The 19,718-nt window shown below is 40.6% G+C and overlaps 1 protein-coding gene across 3 annotated transcripts in view; it reads right to left on the reverse strand.

Moving 5' to 3' along the window:
* The window catches only part of PTPN3 (protein tyrosine phosphatase non-receptor type 3), a 172,752-nt gene that overhangs the window by 108,304 nt on the left and 44,730 nt on the right, over positions 1–19,718 (reverse strand). The window contains exon 1 of one of the 3 annotated variants that reach the window (XM_030228806.2): positions 14,582–14,600. The exons of the other annotated variants lie outside the window; for them this stretch is intronic. The gene's annotated coding sequence lies outside the window, so the exon portion shown is untranslated. Of the gene's footprint in view, positions 1–14,581; positions 14,601–19,718 lie in introns of those variants that run through there. 3 annotated transcript variants of the gene reach the window in all.

Here is a 19,718-nt window from a genome sequence, read left to right on the forward strand (position 1 = left end):
CCTCATACACATAACTTCTGTGCCAGACACGCACTACTACCCTTAAATACAGGTCTTAAAATCTTGTTTTACAGATAAAGGTTTGATCTGCCACAGTATAAAATATTTTGCCATCATTCACTTTTGATGCTTCAAGACCAACTCCTCAGCTCCACCTTATTAATATCTCCAGAAAGAGTAGGAAATGAAAACCTCAGAAGAACAAGGATGACAACTCTTTCTGGTGGTGTTACTACAACCATCATCACAGACCATAATAATTACTGTCTTCTACCTCAAGCTTTCAGTATGCAACAATTAGCAAACTATCACCTTCTTATCACTAAGAACCTTTTGCTCAATGACCAATATTAAGCCACGAAGGGAAAAACTGGCAACATTATCAAAGATGTACAAAATTAGACAAGCACTGTAGTGTACTAAGCTTATACAAAAGAAATGGATATTCTCACTCATGTAGGTGGAATTGAGGATTCATACTGTAATTTGCTTCAGAAAAAAACCCAAAACTATTTTGATCAATTAATCAAACACTTGGAGAGCAAAAAGAGCAGAATATCAGTGTAGTTGAAGTAAAATTAAATCCTTAGGAGGCTGTAGAACTTTTCCATAAATTTAGAAGTTCAGCTACTACAAAGTGTTATCAAACCTACAAAATTCAGTAATACAGCTGCTATTACAGGATTAAAAAAGGAAGAAAGGATTAAAAAATTAAGAAAGGATTAAAAATTCAAAACTGCAGATTAAAAAGGGATAAAAAAATTCAAAAATGCAGATTTAGATGGCTACTTTCCTCTGGTTTTCAGCCATGCAAACCTCCAAAAGAGGTTTGAAAACTGAGCTTGGAAGAGAAGCCTGACTGTGCTGGGCCCGCTGCCACCACCAAAAGCGTGGCTGCAGGTCCCTAGCACAGCACACCCTGCCCAGTCTGCCATGGTGACACCGTCAAGCCGCCCCACGCTGGGAACGCGGCGGTCCAAGCTACTCATTAACCAGGGCCGGGCAGGTGGCTCCCAAAGCCCGCCCGGAGATGGGGCTGTTCCCAGAGCACCTGCGAGCCGAGCTAAGGCAGCGCCTGCTCTCGCCCGGAACAAACTCCAGGGAAAGCCCGTTCCCGGCAGAGTGGGCTCATGCTGACAGCAGGCGTTCAAAACCCCTCTATACTATTCTCTAGTCTAATCCGATTGATTATTTCTCCCCCCCTTCCCTGCCCTGTCACGGGGAGCTGTCACCTAAAATATAGTATTTTTTAATTGTGCAAGCAGTAGTTAATTATAAATCAAGCTATCCAGAGAAAGGTGACAGCACACCAGAGCCCGGAGCAGCGCTATTCGAACATGGTCTGTGATGGCTGCAATTATGCTAAAGAGCCATGGAAGAATAAAAACTTCTACACCAAACATCTCTTCTGGAAAGCAAACACATTCTGCCCACTTCAAGAGCAGGTCCTAAAGTGGTCAGGTGCCAGGAAAACAAAAAGAGTAGGGCTGATCTAAATGCAAAGAAAATAAAGATATCAAATAATTTAAACAAACAACAAAGAAAAGAATAAATTATTAGCAACACCAGGTTAAAAAAAATATACAAAGTTTTCATTTAGAGAAATGCTGACCTTGTAACTGTTTTTCTCCCTTGAAATACTTTTACTAGCTTAATGGAAAGAAACAAAAAAAAAAAAAAATAACCTGATGAGTCATTATAAAACAGGCTTGTAAAGTATATCCATATATATACATACTCCTATTGCAAAGTTAAGCACTGGAAACAGTATTTAAAACTTGCTAAATGTACTCAAGCCAAATCATAACTAAACCAAGTAGTTCCTGCACCTAATTTTACATGCAAATCAGTCACAGGTTAACATAAAAGGTTTTGAATATTTAAGTATACTTTCCCATGAAGTAGCTGACGGGATTTTGCTATCTCCAGTAAGAGATTCTTAAGTTCCACTCTGAAACCCAGGTCTAAATTTTAGGTCTTCTGCACGAATTTTACATAGCATATGCACAGACATCACCACAGAACTCAGGATTATTTCCTGAACCAGCAGACAGCAGAATTACCTTGGCAAAATTTGAAAGGCTAGTTTGAAATGTCATACAGGGAATGCCAATAGATTACATTGACTTTGTAACAATTTCTACAATAAATTGCTGGGACAAAACCAAAAAGACTTACACCAAGAAGGCCAACCACTACAGCTGGTCAATTTGGAAAACAGACAGACAAACAACAAAAAAAAAACCAAACAAACAAAAAAAATCCACGAACAAAAATGTCCAGAAAACAACTACAAACAGGATATGTTTACTTCAAAGTGTTTTGAAACAAATACAGCTCCACCATTTATAAGCTTATCTTAACATGTTCAATTTGTTCTGCAACAAACATATCAATATATATGCTATTTTCATATGTATACATATACATAGACAACATGCCATCAGCCATAAAACCTTCATTCAGGCATTTATCATTTACATAAAAACAATAACAAAGTGGGGGTAGAAAGTATTTGCTACTAAAAGTCAAATGCTTTCTGATTAGGTTTGAAACTAGGTTGTTAAACGCTAGTCAAGCAGCATGGTGTGTATCAAGCAAACTCCTTACACCTCACTCAGAGTTCCTTCTGCTCTCATATAAGTAAAAATAACTGAGTATCAGCATTTTAGCTATTTCTTTATTAAAGAACAACAATGTAAATTCTTTTAGTAAGTTTATCATTGTATACTAGCAACAGTATTGCACTGGCAGACTGATTTCCTACATTTTTTTTTCAACAGAAAAAATAACCTTTATTTTAACAAGATTTATGTAATTTCCATTACACTACCACAAATATTTTAGAAAAACATGGCTATGTATGACCTAGATCACAGAATCATAGAAAAATCTAGGTTGAAAGGGACCTCTGGAGATCATCTGATCCAACTGTTCCTGAAAGCAGGGCTTTAAAACTGATTTTCCAAGGTCCCATCAGGTCAAACCTTGAATACTTCCAGCAAGGAAGATTCCAATACTTCTCTACATAATCTGTTCCCAGAGTTATATAGCTCTCAAAGTAAATATTATTTTTTCCCCTTATATACAGGCATCCATTTAAAAAAAACCCAAAAAACAGCAATAATAATAAAAAATCCCAGTAAATACAAGCACCCTTCAAACAAAAGCAGAATACTAGAATTTAATGTCTGCAGAATATTTATTTCAAGTAGCTATAGGTTTATAACAGATGTAACTGGTCAAGTCCTACATTTATTATTAAATAACTCGATAATATATCACTTATCTGTTTTGGTAAGTACCTCTGGTACCATCCACGTTCCTAAGAGACTCACATAGGCATTCCCAGTTGCCTCTGAGCATGCACCCACTACTACTCTCAACTCTAAGGGTTCCAAGCTGCCAACTCTCCAAGCCTGAGCCCTTCCCCTCTTCTCCCAGATCCCAGGCCTTTGTGAGTCCCACACATTCCTCCATGCTGCCAGTCTTGCCCAGCCATCAGACAGAGGATGTGAGAGCACTAGTGTAGGTAGTGACTGAAAATACACAAGTCAAGCAGCTGCTCACTCTCTGCCCTGTGGGCAGAGCAATACAGACATCTGCAGAGCCTCTCACAAAAGCCCCAGCCCTAGGGCAGGCAGCATCCTCTGATGTAGTTCACAGCTTGAGGTCTGTAAGTCATTATACATATAAAATGGGTTGAAACCAAGAGGATCGAGCATTACAGGTGCAGGGATGGACAACCAGCATGCTTCTTAAACAGCGAAACTCAGGAGTGGAGTGTTCATTTGAACCAATGCTGCTTGAGGTCACCTGACAGCACATCAGAGTTAAGTGTATGAAGAAACACAAACCTGTACCTCATTTACTTGTCACACATCAACTGCCAAAAGGGATCTCTATAAACAGAAAAGGACATTAATAAAGCCAAGCTCCTCATGCTGTCTAACCTTATCTGCTGGCAAGAGGCACATTTGCTGATTGCCTTGAAGTTGCCTCTAATCAATCCAGTAAAACAGGCTTTTTTATTACCCATGTTAAAAGTTCAACTTTGCTTTATAACATGCAGATGGTTGTAAAGCCAGTTTTTCTCCACACTGCCAGAAAAGAAAAGCAAACGTGCTTCAAGGAATGCTGTGAGCAGTCTCTAAGCAAGAGAGGCCATTTCACAGCTCTGGGCGCTGGCACGTGGCAGCTGAGGACCACTGATAGACACAGGACTCCTGTGACCATCAGTGCTGTGACCATCTACACAACTGAGGTGACACCTACAGCAACACTTTCTTCAGAGCTTCTACAACATTAGGCCTCCTATCTACTTTTATATAAAATGTTGTAAGAATAAGCACAGTACCTTGACATTAGAAGTAATTTTACTTAATTAAACAAACTAAGCCTTCTAGTCTCTAAAGGGGCACTACAAAAGGAGAGGGAATCTTTTACAAGAACATAGTGACAGGACAAGGGGGAATGCCTTCAAACCAGGAGAGAGTAGATTCAGATTAGGTATTGGGACAAAATTCTTTCCTGAGGGGGTCAAGTCCAGGCTGGATGGGGATTTGAGCAACCTGTTCCAGTGGAAGGTGTTCCTGCACACAACACAGAGGTTGGAACTTGACGGTCTTTAAGGTCCTTTCCAACCCAAACCATTAAATGATTCTATGATGTTAACCAATGAAGGAGAGAGACCATGTCTGGTGGTTACATTAATGTGTTCTTAAAGGTCTGGGGAACAGAAGGCAGAGAGAAAAACATGGGCCAAAAAAATCTACTTTTGCCTTTGGTAAATGAGGTGATAATAAAGACGCAGTGCTAGACATTTGGAAGACTAAGCAACATGAAGATTTATTTCCTTCATACCCAGTTAACACAGCTTGTAATTGTCTTTGGCAGCTTACTTTGACACCCAAAAGAGAAATTTTAAGCCAGTTTCTTTATACTGGGAAAGATTTACTCCCTGGGTAATCAGTAAAAAAAAAAGGAGCAAAACCAAATAAGGATGACCATAGTACACAACACGACCCTACTCCAAGTCAGTCCAATTTAGCATGCACTGGTTAACAAGTAACAGAAGTTGTAACTGATAATAGTAACAAAATCACTTGCTCCTGAGAGCGCTCACTTGGTGACAGAGCTAACTTTAGACCCTAATATAACAGATTCTAGAGGCTTGCTTTTAAGATCACATTAATTAATCTCTGAAAATTGTATTTTCAGACCATATTATCCATCAAATCTTCTTTTAATAAAGGGTTAGAGACCTCCTTCATAAGCTTAAGCAAATGGGTAACACATCATGAGAAAGGTTGGTTTCCTGTATAAAACAATCACAACTGCTCTGCAATCCTTTTGCTCCAAGAAGATGGAGGGTTGTTTTGAAGAAACTTTATTTATATTGTGCTTTCAGAATCAAAGTGCCACATCTACATGCCTTTTAAACATCCCCAGGGATGGTGACTCCACCACTTCCCTGGACAGCCTGTTCCAAACCTTGCTAATTCACTTGGTGAAGAAAATTTTCCTAATTCTGAGTATGCCCAACTTCATATTACACTGCATCATTGTCTGATTACCACAAGACCTTTGATGGCTCACAAGTCACATAAATTTGTTTAGAAACCAAGTATAGTTAGATGAATGATGCAGTAAAATCAAATGTCCTGCTATCTCAGGATCTAAAGCCAAAATCAGGATCTAAAGCCAATATATATTAACATATAATATATGTTTACCAGCTCAGAACTGATTTTAGGCAAGTGTGTAATTTTAAGCATGTGTGTAATTCTTCTGTTCATAGTGACAAGGAAAAAAAACTGTGAGGCTGCAACCCTATGCAATCTACTCCAGCAAAAGTATGGTGTTCCTAATTCATTTCAAGGAGATACTAACCAGATATATGCAGAATGCTGTTGGCCAGTTCAGGCTCTGAAACTGAACAGTAACAGGACACTTAACATGATACATAAGTTATTTGGTACCTTTGCTCAAAGGCACAATGTATCACATGAATGAATTGAAAGATTAAATATTTATCTGAAAAATAATAAAGCACTATCTGTTCAAGAAAGGTATAAGACGAAAAAACCCCAAAAACCACAAAACACACAACCCACAGCTTTTCCCACTATCAAACACTGAATCACTTCCTAGTTACCAAGAGCCACTGTGCTTCCCTTAATCCTGGAGCTTTATCGGCTGCTAAGTGCCAAATCACCAGCTTCCTTAAGACAGGTACCTTTTCTCCAGATGTGCATTTACAATATGAATAGGAAGCACATTAACCAAAGCTGGAGAATAACCTTAAAAAACATTGAATTTAATGAATAGAAAGCTACAGTTAGGACAGCTGCTTTACTACAAGAGTGTTCTGGGGAGTTCTAAAATGTGTCAGGGATTTTTGGTTTCTTGATTTCTAGTGCTCCCTGAATGGTGTGGTCATGCAAAAATTTCCTCTACTCATTAAATTTTCTAGCAACTACTTCAAAGAAAAACTGTGTTGCTAAAGTTGAACAAATCTGAAAGCAAGAAGAAGGAAAAACCTCCATCGTGGCTGCAAATGTAAAACCCTGGACCTACGTGCAGTCTTACTAAAAGCTGTTAATTTTATATACACAAAGTACAAGTATCACATGTATTTTAACAAATTAGGAGTTGCTTAATATTTGCACATCAGAATTTTCTCAGTGATACCTCAAATTGCTTATACTTTTGGAGTAAACCAGAAAGTATTGATTCCAACCCAAACTGTTTTCCACAATTCTAGGTTATAAATAGGTATTGGATTTTTATCACTGGCTTGCAACCTTCTATGATACAGCCAATGCTGCATAGCTCTCCAAGCAGCCTATGCTATATTGTTCTACTACTGCATTTTTTAAATTGTTTTATTAAAAACATGGAAAACTTTTGTTTTTTAACTAAGCACTCATGCATGGCTAAATTTTTACCAACATTTTCAGGCATCACACAAAATAAACTACACTTACAAAATCTTGCTGTGAAGATAGAAAGGTTTATTATCATTAAAACAGTAAGGTCTTTATGCAAAAATATTCTCAAAAGACATGATCTCTTTTCAAACTTATTATTAATAGACTAATGCAAAAGACAATTTTTAGAGTGGCTTAGGCTCTACTGAAAGTGAAGCTCACCAATGAGTTTCCATCAAGTGAAAATTGTGACATCTTTTTTAGGCATCTGAGAATGTCATAGATGGAAGTGTCAATGGGCAGAACAGATACTAAAATGGCAACCAGGTTTACACAATTATTAATAGAAAGATTGTTCTAATAAAAAACTGCCCAATTCACAAATGGAGAGAATCAAGACTTAAAATTGAGTTAGACATAGGAAAAGGTAGAAATCTTAATCAAACAGCAGTAGTCCAGGCAATTCTATGTGAAAGAAGAAACTCTCAGAGTGCAATAATTCTATCCCCTAAAGTCTTTTGATAATCAACGCAATCCACTGACACACTGAACCCAAAAATAAGAAGCCAGGGACATCATAAAAGCTTGAACTGTACCGTAACTATGAACTTAATGCACCCAATTAGCCAGGATATTAGACAAAGTTCTTAAACAAATTTCCAAAGTGCTTTAATAAATCTTAAATCTTTACTGATATATATATATATATATATTCACACACACACACACACATATATATACATATATACACACATATACACACATATATACACTCACACACATATATATATACACATATATACACACATATATACACTCACACACACATATATATATACACATATATACACACATATATACACTCACACACATATATATATATATGACTTGAAGCATGTGCAAAAACTAGAAGTGATCTAATCCTACAACAACCTCTGAAACCCAGTAAGGACAGCTTGTGCTCACTAGGGTTGTTCAAAGATGCCTTTCTTTCCTATAGTAAACATGGACTCACATATTCTGAAAGAACAATGTGAAGATAAGGCAAGCTGTACTTTAACATGTGCTAGCTGATCTTCAACTTGACCAAAGTACAATCTGCTGTAACTACAGGCTGTTAATATACTAGTTAGTATATCAGCAACACAGTCAAGAAGACACCTTCTTCCAAACCACTAGCATTGAAACCATGGCAAAAAAAAAAACAAAAACAAAAAAACCCAAAACAAAACAAAAAAAAAACCAAAAAAAAAAAAAAAACCAAACTTGCATGTCATTAACTTTAGGTACACATTCACATTTGCCTCAATCAAAAGCTGTGCCTCTATCTACACCATTATAGCTCCAGAAGCATAGTCCCTCCCCATCTATGTAAGAATATGCAAAAAAAAACCCAAATCACAAAAATTATGAAAAGCATTTAGACTGACACAGATGTAGAAACAGAATACTACTGTACATACATGGAATAAAAACCTTACATTTAAAAGAAAAAAACACCAAAACTGAGTGAAACTGCAGAGATCAGACCTCTGCATACTTGGGCCAATCCCTGGGGAACACCCCATGTTGAACAAGAGGATCCATAGTCACAGAACTGAAGGCAAACAACACAAGAACAACATTACAGTAGGAAATCCCACATGTATACAAGTCACAGCTCAGGCTCCCAGCTTTGATTCATAAAATGCGTCATTCCAGAGAGCGTAACTGTATCACATAACTTGCTAGGGAAATAGCCATGGTTACTCATCACAGCTTGGTGTTATGAACCACTGTCTTTCCATAACACTGCACACACTAGATTAAAATCTCTCTGGGGGTGGAGGGAGAGGACAGCAAGAAATCAATGAACAAGATGTCAAATCCTAGCTACTTTCATACTTGAAAGTGCAAATAAAACAGCATTTGACTTAGTAGTGAAATACTTCACTGTTGATTTCAGCCGCTCACAGCTGCTCCTTCTCTAGAACTATTTTTTAGTCTTGCTCAGGTTAAGAGAAGAAAAAGTCTGGATCAGAATAAATTATGAATTACTTGAAAAGAAGCTTTTTGCATCTTGATATACAAAAAAGATAGCTTTACTTTGTGCACATGCACATTTAATTTGACCTTTAAACCATATTGTTGAGGCAAAAGCCTTTATTAGTACTATTGGCACCTGGCAGTATCACCAAAATTAGAGCTACCACCAAAACACTGTAACTGTATTTGCCAGCTACTAAGGCTGAAGCATTTTATGATTTCACACAAATTTTACCATTACTTCTTCTTCAGAAAGTATAAAAGTGAAGCATATTTTGTATTGTTCACCTTAACATCAGAAACAAAATATTTTAACTTGTTTGAAAGGCTATGTGAACTGAACAGAGTACACAATTAGTTTTATACTACATTGCAATAGAGGAACAAAGAGTTGGAATCACTTTCTGTACACTCAGTTTTCTTCTTGCAGAGAACTTAAAAACACACTGATTTCATTTTCACCTTGAATTATTAAAACCCCCTTGAACTCCTTTTAAAACTTTACCTCTCCTAAGATAACACACATGTACAGGTTTGAATTGAGGACTGCCTTTTGCTTCACTTTTTATGAATTTCTCTGAGCAACACCACTTAATATTAGTGGGAGAGTTCCAAAAGCAAATCTAGTGACTGAACCTGTGGCTGGTAAGTTACTATCTTAGTAACACAGTATTGATTGCGAGTAATTACCTAACCAATTTCAGAGTGCAGCAGCCACCAGCTTGAATTAGTAAAATAAAAGCTGGCTGTTGACAAAGATGATAGAGTAGGTGGCTGTGACAAGGGTTACTACCTTGCCTCTTGAAACATACTCACTGAATTGGTCAATACAAACAAGCATGCAACTTCTAGCTTAGCAGTATCTCAACTTTGTGATGCAGGGAAAAGAACCCATTTCATTTTTGGCAAAACAACACCTTTTAGATAGCCTAATACTCCTCCTGCCAAAAAAAGCGACTGAGATCACTTATCTTGAAGAGTTCCTCTCAACTCCAAATTCTGAAAACCACAGTTTCCTCAGAAGTGTTTTTAGTCATAATTCAAAGCTTAGGACACTCTCTCCCCCCAAAACATATGCTGCTGTGCTTGTTTTAAATCTAAACTTGCCAAGAGAGGGAACTGATGAAATTACAGCCAATATGACAGATTAACATATGCTCATAGCATGCACAAGCTTTTCTGCTTCTAGGATATCCATTATATTTGTAAAACTGCATTACCTGTCTAATGTTCTGTAATCTTCATATTGAAGAGACATTTGCAGAAGTTTAGCAGAGGGAACTTAGAGAGATACATAGACAAGACCACTCCTAATGATTTTCCTTTCAAACAGAGGCCATTAGGATAAAGTGCTGGTTCAGACTTAGGGACCTAGAGCCTGCAGAGCACCATCACACCCCTTATGCAGTGATATGCTCTCCTGTTAAATCAGTGGTGACAGTTCTTGGACAGAAGAACTGCATTTCTTAAAAGAAGAAGTATTGTTATTGGATGGAGACACATGCTGAGAAGGGATAGTAAGATAATGTGAGACAAAAAGGCTCTTGAACCACAGAAGTGTGACAGACAAAGCCAGAGGAACTCTTAAAACCAGTGAAGAGGCAGATAGAGTTCTACTTGTATCTTTTTCAACTTTTCTCTGAAAACTGATGAAAAATATCTTGCATCTTCCTGAGGAGTACCAGATGGATAATCTGTATTCCAAATGTATGCCCAGAGCCCATATTTTGTGACATCTCTAACTTGTAAGCCAAGAGCACGTGAGATTCACCAGGTGAACAATAGCAGAGCAGTGCACCAAGAACCTACAAGGTTTTCAAGTCTCTCTTGATTCCTCTTGACCCATAAGATGGGAACCCTTTGTTACCATTATTCATGTGTAATGTTTGGAAATCTAAACCAAAATTTAGCAGACAGGCATGACCAGACTTCAGCACGGACCAGATTTCAGCACAACTCAAGCAACCAAATTATGTATGAAGTATTGGTGTTTTCTGCAGGGAGAAGGCTCTTCAAGATTGTAAATGGAGTTGGACAATAGGAAGAAAAATTAAGACCAAAAAAGAGCTTTATAAAGCAAGCTATCAGACAATGTTTTCTATAGTATCTGATTTTGTAGCATTTCATGAATGCCAGGATATGAAAAGAAGAAAGAGAAGGAACACAAAGTCCCATAGTGGGCATGACTGAGTCTCATATTACAATGCTAATAATAGAAATTAGAACTACTCAGTGAGGTTCAGTACATGCTGACTGAAGGCAATGGTATCTTAGGGTATGGGGAGATTAGAATCAATTATCTCAAGGTATGTCAGGATGAAACTTGCAGCACATCTGTTACTCCACTCCAACTGCTTGTTTGCCTGCTCTTTCTCCTTAGTAAACACCTCAACAGAAGAATAATTTACCTACCATAAATTCCCACTTGTCATGAGGAAAGCCCACATACACCTTCTGACTTCTAGGCTTTGAGAACAGGAAAACACTACAGATCATGAAAAGCATCCAACTCCAAGACAAAACTGCAGGCAGAGCATTTTCTAGTTAGTACTGATACTCCACTTTCCTGGATTACGTTGCCTAAACTCTGTCTCTCTCTTAAGAGACAAACCCAGTTCAGAGTTACTTGTTTGATTCCTATTCAAGTGAACCATCCCATGCCCCAGCCCAAGGTATGTGATGCTTCCATCAGGGGCTAAAATGCCAGAGCTATGGCTTTTCATCAGTGTTGTGTCAAATCTCCCCTGCTGACTAACATCACCCACTCGACACCATGGAACAAAATGTACACTGCACTGCTACACATAGGTACCCAGAAGAGAAACCAATGCTACAAACACCAACAAATACAAGGAGGAAGCAAAATAAATATTTTTTGCTTAATATAGTCAAAGCTGTAGTTTTGAGAAAACAAGTGAAAAATGCTGCTCTCTCATTTTCCTGTGTGAACTTTCCAGTACAGCACACAGCATTGCCTCTGACAGACATCAGTTCTCAAGTTCACAGTTATGAAGCATAGGGAATGTGCTTCTAGGTCGAAAAACAGACAAACAACAAAAACCCCAACAACTAAACCCACACCACAATGTTTCTATAAAACTTACAATTAATATTTACCACACTTAAAATAACAAGACTGGTAAGTGTGTTCCTCATCACCACTAAACTACATTTTACTTTTAACTGGTTGAGTTTTAATGAACAAATACCCCTATGTTTAGATGCCAGCATGGCAAATATTACTTGTGAATTAAGTGACACAACAGAAGAACTGCTCACTGTACTGGTATTTAGTCCACTTTGGAGAATCTAACATTAATGACTTCTGTGCACAAGACTTATGGTGTTGTACCTATGTAAGGTTACTCCTCCACGGTCTATGTAAAGCTATCATTTACCCATCAGTGAAAAAAGTAGGTCACAGCTTAGAAAACTATGCACAACTGTCTCTGCTATAATACTGACTACTAAAATAACAGTCCACCTAAGATATTTAGAAATCAGCTGATATTTTAGATTGGATGAAAACATGATTTACCATGTGGTAAGCCATGAACATATTCAAGAAGATGATGATACTACCACTAGCTTTTTTGTTACTACTTTTTTGTTGCTTCTGTCTACTGCTTTAAGCATATTACACCAATAATACAAAATGATGAATTGAGAAGCAGTCACGGAGCTTTGCAATTTAATAGCATATGATTTAACTATAGCTTTATCAGCATCTTACTTTGTACTGAAAGTATTTTGGAAGCATGAAGGTAAAGAGTTAAGTAGTGTAAAGTAAAACATGTCACTGTGATATTACCCAAATTTATGTCCTAAAATAATGAACTGTCCTGGTCTTAGAAGATGCAAAAAGTTGGTATGGGAACATTAGAAATGCTCATTAAGTCAGAGAGAGAGATGACAAGTGTTATGAGTTCTTCCAGGAATCCACTGCCAGCAATATTAGAGTGTTTAATGAAACAAAATTAATCTTATCATCACAAGCTGGTCCTTCAAATGAGCTGTTATGTTAAGTGTACTTAGAACTATGTGGAGTATTACATTTTTTTCTTATGAACTAGAAAACAAAAATGTATTAGGTATTTGTCACCAACCTATCAAGACATTTTTGCCACAGGACAATACCAGAGAACATCACCATCACAAAAATTTAGCATTTTTATTGCATTGGTGAGCAAGCCTTTCTAGATATGGTAACTCAGGAGACTCCTCTTCCCCACAGTTCTGTTTGTTGATTGTTTCCCTTATGATCAAACTCATTCAGGTAATAGGGACAACATGGTTCTTGTACAACTAGTTTCAGGAAAATTTCGTTTAAAAAAAGGTGAAAGTGCAACATTCACTTTTTATAAATAATCTTTCAATGCAATGCTATGGAAACTGAATATTTCAGTAATAGATGCATTTCTACTATAAAGACAGTTTGTGATTAACAGAGTAGCAGTAGCAATATTTAATAGCATTAAAGAACTAACTTGTTCTGCTTTCTGTTATATAGGTATTAGAGCAGTAGCAATTTGTGACAGGCTCAAGAGAGCTGCAAGGGAAGCGACTATCGTAGCAGTGAAGACGAAAAAGTCCCAACCGTATCTTTGAAAGAGAGGAAAGAAGGAGAGATTGACTAATTACTTTGAATAAGTTCACACAAGAGAGAAAACAAGAAGTGCTGCAAGATGAATGAAAATTTTATATTAAAAGAAGCATCCTATTTTACTGCTGTTGCATCTGTTCCATAACACCAGTGAGGCAAATCGTTGTCACACTTGACATATACGGATATATTATCTATATCTTAGATATTTTACAGATATACTGGATATTTTTGTAGCTCCACAGGGCAAGTCAGCACCCAAAATGCTGAAAAGTAACCGCTGTGGAGCCCCGGCAGCCTTCGTGGTGGGGCAGCTGCAGCTAACTAGTCCGTGGTACTGTATCTCCAGGCTTTGGGGTTCTCATCCCTCGGTAGACCCATCGGGGACAGGGGCACGGGCAGGGCCGCTCTGCGCCCGCAGCGCTCCCCTGTCTCCTAAACACGCCCGAGGCACTCGGGGCTCGAGAATACTCTGAAGTCGGGTGCTCTGGCAACGATTTGGGGGGGAAAAACCGGGAATAGAGAAGAAGACTAATTCGCCCCGTATTAACAAGCAACAAAGGCGAGCGCAGGGGAGCCCGGGGACGGGACGGGACGGGACCTTCCCCGTGTCCTGCCCCGTGCCCGGCGCTAAACACACCAGGCGCAGAGCGGAACAGAAAACGATGGGACAACGCGGAGCGGAGCAGGGCCGCCCCCCGAGGGCCCGGCACGGCTCGGTGGGAGACGGACTGACACCCAGCCCGGCACGGCCGCGCACCTTCCCGTTCGCTTTCCCCCGCGCCAGCCGCTGGGAGCAGAGCTCGCCCCCGCGCTCCCACGGGGCCGGCGGACAGCCAAGCACCGGCGCGGGGCCAGCCGCCCGCCCGGGCACCCCGCCGCCCCGCCGAGGTGCAGGAGGAGGAGGAAGAGGGAGGCGCGGGGGCGGCCCCGGCGGCACCGCGCCCCCGCCTCCCGGAGGCGCCCCGGCGGCGCCAACTTTCCCCGCGCCCCGCGCCGCTCCCGCCGCCCTGCCCGGTACCTGCCGCGCCGCCCCGCGCCGCCGCCCCGCTGCCCCAGGGGGCGCAGAAGGCCGTCACGGCCGTCGCGGCCGCCGCCACCGTGCGGACCAAGGAGAGCAGGTGCGGAGCGCGGCACCACGGAGCCGATCCCGATCCCGCCGCCGGCTCCGGCTCCTGCGCCTGGGCTGGGCGGGCGGGGCGGGGCGGGGCGGGGCGCTGAGGAGCGCCCGCCGCCCGCGCCCGCCCCCTAGCGGAGGGAGCGGCCGGACGGGCCCGGCCGAGGGCCCCGCCCGGCCCTGACCCCCGCCCGCGCCCGCTGCTGCTCTCCGCCTCGCCTCCGCTCGGAGCCCTTCGGCACTTTCCGCCGTTTCCTCAGGGGGAGCCGGAGCGGGGTCACCGCGGATGGCGGGGACCGGGCTGTTCCCTCGCCTCCTTTCCCGCCCCGCAGCAGCCCTGGCGGGGACTGCCCCGCCGCCGCCTTTTCCCGCACGGCCGTGGCGGCCGCGGTCCCGCCCGGGTCCCTCCGTGCCCACAGCTCCTGCCGGGCTGTGCCCGCTGGAAGCGCGGCACGAGGAGCTCTGGTGGCTGGCTCCAAAGGCTGACACCTTTGAAGGTGTCACCACACCGCCGGCAGGCGGACGCTGCCAGGGGACGAGAGACCCTGCTGTGCCTCGTGCCATCGCCTGGGGAAGAACGAGGCCGACACAGGAGGGGCGAAGTGTCACCAGAGCCCGCAGTCGGTGGCACAGCCCGCCCGATCGCCACCCCTCACGGGAGGAGGCGCGGGTGAGGCGTGGCGAGCTGGCCGAGGCGTGAGGGGGCGTCTGGTGCCTCCAGCTTTCCTGTCCCTGCTCCCCGCCGGGCATCGCGCTGCCGCGCTGTGCCGAGGGATCAGCTCAGGTCCTGCCAGCGGAGTAACTGTGTCAGGGCAATTCTACACCCATGCTAATTAGCTGAGCCATAGTGCGGCTCTAATTAACTGAGGCAGAGTACCTCAATGGCCAAGCAATCCCGTGGCATGTTTTCTCCAGTTTTAAAGAAATTTCCTGGTGCTTGGTCCTTGTGCACTTGTGCTAATGCGACTGTACAGGAGATCAATGAAACAGTCCGGGTTAAAGTATTCAGAAAAACCCTCCAAAACTCTGTGAAACTTGGATGGTGCTCTCCTGATCTGTTTTGGCCCCTGCCTTCAGTCATCTCAAATGTTAACTCAAATGCAGGGGTGGGAGCAGGGAGAGAGTGAACTGATGCACCAGAAGCGTGAGACCCAGATCCAGAAAAAACCCCAGAGACAAGCCCGAGAAAAGCTTATCAGACGATTCCTTGACATGGTTGTATTGTTTCAAAATCCAAATTGCCTTTCTAAGCTTAGTTCAGGGACCTCTTGGGATCACTGCAGTAGACGGTATAAATATGTCTGCTGTGGAGATGGGGCTTTCTGGAATGCAACTTAGCTCTTGCCATCTGCTTATCTGTACTGCCCTTCTAGTGAGCCATTTCTTGGGATGCCACATTCTTGGCTAGTTTGGGGAAAGTAACATGAAGGCAGCAGCTCTGGTGAAGGGAGAAGAATGGGAGCCAGTTTGAGCATGCCTACACAGTATTGCCTATCTGAATTTGAGTATTGGGAGGAGCGTAGCCAGGTCACAGTTTTTCCCACCCGGTACAATGTCCACTGCTGCTCAGCACAGCTGATTCATAGGATTTTGCAGATTTCCTACAGCCTTCTCTGAATGGTTCTGTCTTATGCTCGAATTCACTAATATCTACCCTTAAAAGTGTTCTTTCCCAAATGTTTGAGGAAACCACCTAATAATCTAATCTCCTGACATTTATTAAAGGTACAAAAAATTAATTTTCCATGCATTTAAACCTTAATGGAATATTGCGGCTTCATTCTATTTAACTGTTTCTGAGATTCAGAATGAGAATTAGTTCACTTGTTAATTCTATAACATGACTCCAGAATGTGAGCATATTTAACTCTGGAACAGTAAGAGTGTTAAAAAGCATTGGCATTGCCATCCCAAATCAGCCCGTTAGGTCAGTGTGTTTCCACCAGAACCTCTCCTACTCAATAAGTGAGGATTAGACCCATGTAATGCTTTGTGTCCCATGGAAGCAAGTTAAATTTTCTTTGAACTGATACTCGCCATTTTCCAAAGTACTTTGCAAGCAATAGTCAACATATTTTCTTTTAGAGAGAGTGCAGGAAAATGGTGCTACACAACAAATACACAAAGTGAACACACCACCAAGGGCCAAGCTGCTGCTCCCCATATTGCATCTTGCCCTTCACATAGTCCCATGTAGTTCTGTAGGAGCATTAATTCAGAGGCATAAGAGCCTATCCATTCCAATTAATCACAGTCAGGATCTGATGACTTTAGAGATGAAATATGAGTGCATCAGGCTTTAGATTTAGTGGCGCAGTTCCTGGACTCAGGTCCAAATCCGTGCAGCAGAAAACTCTTTCATTACAAGCATCAGAAATTCTACTGCTGGGCCTTGGAGGAAATAAGTAATCCCAGACTTCCCCTGAGTAAAAACTACTATGTATTTCATCAGTCATGCCAGAGAAGAAGAGTAACCCCCACTTTCAATTGGGAATTTCAGATTTAATAGGAACAGACTGCAGATTACTTTCAGCTCAAAACTTCTGTTGTTGGAAAGCACCTTCCCAAATTCCTTGACTTTATGGAAAGGTAGAGAATCCTATATTAATAAAATCATTATTAATACTTATTAATACCTAGTATTGCCACACAGAGAATACCATAGAAGCACTGTCTCTCACCAAGAGATGATTTGTCCCTCCAAATGTGGTATCAGCTTATAACAAACACTCCTGAATTTTCTACTCATCACCTACTTGTTAAGTTGTGCTAAATTAGATTAGTATTAATTATTTTAATGTAATTTGTTTTTCTATCTCACAATCAAAAATGTGGACAAGATACTAATTCCATGAGAATAACAACCTCAAGTTAAAAAGAAAACCACTGCTCCTCTCAGAAAAAAACCCCAGACAAACAAACCCCATAAAAACAACAGGATAAAAGTTGTGTCTGTTATTTTCACCTTTTGTGGCTGAGGCATTATTTTCTGTAATTACACAAACAAACTCTCTTTTTACAGGATCACCTTCCATTCACTGGATATGTTAATCCCTGCAGACTGGATGTCTGTTTTCATACTCATGAGTATCCAGCTGAAGACATCTAACAGTTTTTCAACTAAATTTCTGAATGTGTTTGTTCATATCTCTGAGCACTTTAAATAAAAAGAAATCACAACCTGAACCTCTGGTCAGTTTACTCAGAAAAAAAAAAAAAAAATAAGCTCATTACTGATCAGAGGAAAGAAGTCCAGCTGGAGTAACTTCCTCAGCATGACCCAAAAGTGTTGTCAAGTAACAAACATCTCTGAGGGCAGTTTGAGCAGCTGTCTAGCCAGGGATCAGGTACTGATTAAAACCAGATGAGGAAAAAACCTGTGAGTAGTGGTTTTTTTAATATAGATAAATTCTGCAGTTAGGTTAGCCAGTAATGGTTTGAGGAAAAGTGTGCAACTGTAAAAAGCTGTCAATGTTCTATCCCAAAAAGTGTTACAGGGCAGGGTGGATGGATCTCTGAGCTACCTGGTCTAGTGGAAGATGTTCCTGCCCACAGCAGGGTGGTTGGAACCAGATCTTTAAGGTCCTTTCCAACCTAAACCCTTCTATGATTCCATAAAATATCTGCACACATGCACACACAGATTTTCAGAACTTAATCAGCCAAATTTAGGAGGAATTCCTTCTTGTCAACAAAAGACTCCTTGCTGTCAGAATCATGAACATGCTAAAGCTTTTCAAAAAATGGTTAAAAATAGGGAGTTTGTGTGATTGTTTTTAATTAACAATTCCTTATCTTAATTCTTCTTGAGAAGGCAAAATTATGATCAGTTCGACCAGGCGCAGAAACTCATGATGTGAAGCTTCATCCCAAATAATTACATTCTGGCATAGTTGTAACAAAAGCAGGATCTCTGTAAGAAAAATATTTGGCAATCTGAGCTGTGGTTACTCTGCCTTATAGGTAGATCTACATATGCAAGCACAGGATAAACTTCTCTCTACTTCCAGAGACACTACATTTCTAACCACTGTCCTTATCTCAAGTTCACAAGACACTTAAAAACATAAACCAATTGTGAATTAAAAAAAAAAAAATCCTAAGTGGCTTAAAGTATGTTCTCATTATCACAAAACACCAGTTTAAATAAATACAGACTGGGAGTGTGAATACACACAGCCAGTGAATGTTCCCAGCAGTTAGACAGTAAATTGTCTGGCCAAAGTAATTTATGTGCTTGCATACTCTTCATGGATATTATCCTCCTCCCACACTTTGGCTGACATTTTTGAAAGTGCTTGCATTTACTTACAAGCATGTATGAAGCAAGTCATGTGCTGATTCATGAAATGTGTATCATGAAATATTGGTTAAACAGAGTGGTAGGGGGCTGGAAAAATTTGAAGCTGGGGATATGCCTACAGTGTAGCACTTACATCTAAACAGTGAAAGTTGCACCAGGCTGCAAAAAAGTATTTCTAAGGAAAACAGTGAAAGTACAATCAACTCAGCCATTTAAACTTCAATGCATTTAAACACATAGCTGGGAAATTTGCATGTAGGTGCATTAAAAAAAAAAAAAAGAGTAATAATTTTTAGATCTACTTTGATTATCTGATCAGTAGTATACTGAATATTATTTACATTAATATTGGCCTTTCTGTTACTGACAAGTGTTCATCTCAAATTAACATTTTGGCAATTTTGGCATAGTCTTCCTTTACTGCTCCTTATGGCCACTCAAAAGTTTCCTCTTATTAGTAATATATAATGATTGTAAATTATGAAAGATGGAGACATATTGCTGGAACTCCTAAAATTTTTTTTCATTCACCTGTAACAGTATTTCCCCACTCCAGGACATATCTTTTTTAATCAAAAAGTATGATTCACAGGAAAGAAGTGTCAAATAATTTTTGTTTTGTCTAAAATTTGCAAATGTTTTACATTTAACAATTAACCATGAAAAACATATTTAAATTAATCTTATTTTAATGAACCCAGCTATATATTTAATATAGCTGCACAAGAGAAGCAACAT

Source organism: Serinus canaria, chromosome 2 (assembly GCF_022539315.1).
Source record: "Serinus canaria isolate serCan28SL12 chromosome 2, serCan2020, whole genome shotgun sequence".
NCBI lineage: Eukaryota > Metazoa > Chordata > Aves > Passeriformes > Fringillidae > Serinus > Serinus canaria.